The sequence below is a fragment of the Mycteria americana genome, chromosome 1, assembly GCF_035582795.1.
Source record: "Mycteria americana isolate JAX WOST 10 ecotype Jacksonville Zoo and Gardens chromosome 1, USCA_MyAme_1.0, whole genome shotgun sequence".
Classification (NCBI taxonomy): domain Eukaryota; kingdom Metazoa; phylum Chordata; class Aves; order Ciconiiformes; family Ciconiidae; genus Mycteria; species Mycteria americana.
The window spans coordinates 54,264,824-54,268,147 of NC_134365.1; the positions used below are offsets into that span (position 1 = coordinate 54,264,824).

A 3,324-nucleotide genomic window follows, 5' to 3' on the forward strand; every position below is an offset into this window, starting at 1 on the left:
GTGTGTACTGCACTTGCAGTCTGGGGACTCGGGTAGGATCGCTGTGCAAAATCTCCTTCAGACCAAATTCACATGAGCAATTGGATTAGTTTGCATACCCTCTGTTTAACATCTAAAACAACAGATGACAGGAGCTTAGAAACTGTTGGCTAAGTAGTAAAGTGAGACATGAGTCACGCATAAAATCAGTGTTACCCATGTGAGTGTGAACCTTTGCAAACTCCTGCAGTAAGATACAGCTTTGTCAATGTAGATCTCAATAACTTCCGAGAACTGAACTGAAACCTGGTAGAATATGAACTGCCTTCCACTCCAGAGGAACCACCGCGATATAATGTGCCAAAACAAATAAAGTACAGCACAAATACAATAGATAATAATTGCTTTTGAGACTAGTTTTCAACATAGCTACATTATGATGAATTTTCATGACAATATATTGCTAGAAGTTTGTCCCATTCTGCTCTAAATGAGAACACGAGTTGGCTGCCTACCAAGCTTGTGCTGAGTATGATGCTGAAAGGGGCTCTGACCTCCCTGGCAGATGCTGACTACATTTCTGTTGCTTAATGTTGACCAGTCAACCCACCGAGGTTTCTGTGCTGCTGAATAGATTTCCCTTGAGTCCTTCAGAGTTATATAGCAGAACACTCAGGAAAGATGACTCCTTTCTATTTATTTTATTAATTAGGAAAACATAATACAAATAATAGGCTAATAATAATAACTGGAATTTTAATGGTCTCTAAGCTAGCAAATTTGTGCCATTCCCTTCTTTCTGATCTGATGATGGGTTTCGTTTTAAACCTCCAGGTGACCGTCCTATATGTTGTTTACTTATTCCAGCTCCACAAGAGCACTACCTTCAAGGGAATGAGAAAAAATGCAACCTCAATGCATGCCACAGACATTTTACATAGCAAACAGGACAGCACACATCAAAGGATTTACTGTGAAATCATCTTGCAATCAGCATAGGATTGATCTCCGTAGACCACTCTTGACAGCAAGCATGTACTTCATGAGCAGTTACACACCAGTTTTTAAAACCAAGGAAAAAAAATTGTATATTGGAACTGTTTTTCAGCCTGTTTGCTACGTTTTTTGCATTCTGTCCCATGTTGGTTTTACAGATCTTAGAATAAAAAATGTAAATTAACAACCTGGATACTTTGACAAAAGAAAAATCCTTGGTATAGAACATCATCTGCGTTCAACCCACCAACTACTACAACAGAAATGTGTTTACAAATCAGTTCTTTTTTATTTTAAATCTTTCTGAGGGGAGTTATGTTATTTACCATATATATAATATATATATATAAAGTATATATAGAGATTGTTTATTTGTAAATAGAAGAATCCTATGGAGAAGAATGTCAAGTTTTCACACCTTAAAAAAAATCATCAACATAAAGCCATGTTTAATGCTTGTATAATGTGACGCAATAAACTTTAAAATAAATTATGCATATGAAATATTTGCTGTTTGGCATTCATGTGTTATTTTCTGTTTACCTTATTTGTTCAGCAAGCAAACAGGCCAGTCAGGTGGAAGCAAATTTAAATGAAGACCAAAAAGCGCCAAAATCTGTCACTACTTTCTCTCTGTGGATCCTTTGTGTATTCACATAGTCAAATATTGTTCCTGTTGTGGTTTTAGTTCTTTTTTTAATGTTCCTATTTGTTTTGTCTCTTGACCCTGCCAGATGCTGCATGTAATTTGGACAGGGTGGGAGCTCCCACTCCCATAGAGTCAATCGGCTTTGAGCATCCTGCATTTCTTTGTTGGGTGAGCTTTTAGCAGGAGAGACGAAGGATCAGGGTGCAAGAGTGTGATGGAGGCACCAAGAATTATGTTGCTGCTTTTAACACAGACAAGGCCCTGCCTGAGAGTCCAACTAGCAGAGCACAGTATATGATCCCAGAGAAAATATTATTCAAAATTAATTAATTGCTTTAATTAGTGATGCCAATTAAAACAAGAAGCATATAGAAAAAAGTAAAGCAGGAAGAGTCACTTTGTAGCTCTGCAGCAATCATGGAAGGTCAGTTAGCAAGAAATGGCGTAGTTGCGGGGGTCATGTGCAAAGCTTAAGAATGTTTGTCTCTAAACTGCTTACAGCAAGATATTTTCCCCAGTGAAAACTCATCTTGATGTTGTGATTGTGGACCAATAGATATCACCTGGCCCAAACTTTCACTTCATACCAAAATTAGAGCTAAATGACTGCTCAGTCCTCAAATAGTGACTTCGAGCAGCAAGTGAGGACAAGCTGGTCATTTAGGTATTTTCTCCATTTTAAACAACTATGTGAATTCACAGCACTGAGAAAAAAAACCTCTGTGGTGCTACATTTTTTAACTGTGATAACTGGGAATATTAGCCTTCACTCCAGAAACAAAACAGGTAGAAGTCGCAGATCATCAGTTTAAGGCAGTATCAATTACAGCGCAAACAGTGATCTCAGCATGGAGTGATGCAACGAAGGCCACGCTGATGCTGTTTAACACAGCAGTGATCAGTCACCCTCCCGAGAAGCACATTCAGATGAGAGTTCAGCATCTTTGTTGGGAGGGCTGTAGCCGTACCAGCAGGCACACAGGTGAAGGGCTTGCTACAGGCTTCTGTTCTCTCTGTCCACAGCTCACTCTGTGCCATAAAGCACAGGTACAGAGGCACACCAGTCCATTTCAGCACTCTGCAGCAGCAGCAGATACCAGTACTTACCCTTTTTCAGATCTGCAGGCTGAAAGTACCTGGTAAGTACAAATTATTATATTCCAAGGCTCAAGAACTAATCCATAGCACAAAATGCAGTATCTATTTCTGTGTCATGAAGACAAGGCACAAGGCTGAATGAGCTGCACTTATCTTCTGAGATGCATAGCCAGCGCATTCAGTCAGTGGACTAGCTGTCTCAGAGTGACTAGGATAGTCCCAGAACAGAGACCCCTGTCCTGAATCCCAGGAGACTTTATTCAGGATGTTCTTGTTTGTCTCAGATCTTAGATATATGGACACAAGACATAACTCATGGGATCTATCCTGCTCGCTCACAGCCCTTTCACACAGTGGCTTTAAGCACTTACCTGGTCACAGAGCTGCAGCAGAGGAATGGGAGACAGGGGGCTGGCCCTAAACTCTGCATTGGATCATGCAAACCAGCGCTTCAGGAGGCAAAGGGGAAACCTGCCTCCATCAGGTAGTTTTGCACTGGGTTAGCTGATGGAGACACGCCCCTGGTGGCAACCCGTACAGTGTCTGTCTGGCCTGTACTCCTCTAGGAGAGGCCTGCTCCTTGGAATCCATTTTGTCTTCCT

General features: G+C 40.8%; 1 protein-coding gene across 9 annotated transcripts in view; it reads left to right on the forward strand.

The window, feature by feature from the left end:
* Positions 1-1,464, forward strand: part of ANO4 (anoctamin 4) — a 109,174-nt gene extending 107,710 nt beyond the window's left edge. For 8 of the 9 annotated variants that reach the window (XM_075497982.1, XM_075498013.1, XM_075497999.1 and 5 more), the window contains one exon: positions 814-1,464. The gene's annotated coding sequence lies outside the window, so the exon portion shown is untranslated. The remainder of the gene's footprint in view (positions 1-813) is intronic. The other variant, XM_075497992.1, reaches the window with a different exon arrangement.
* Positions 1,465-3,324: the final 1,860 nt, after the last annotated feature.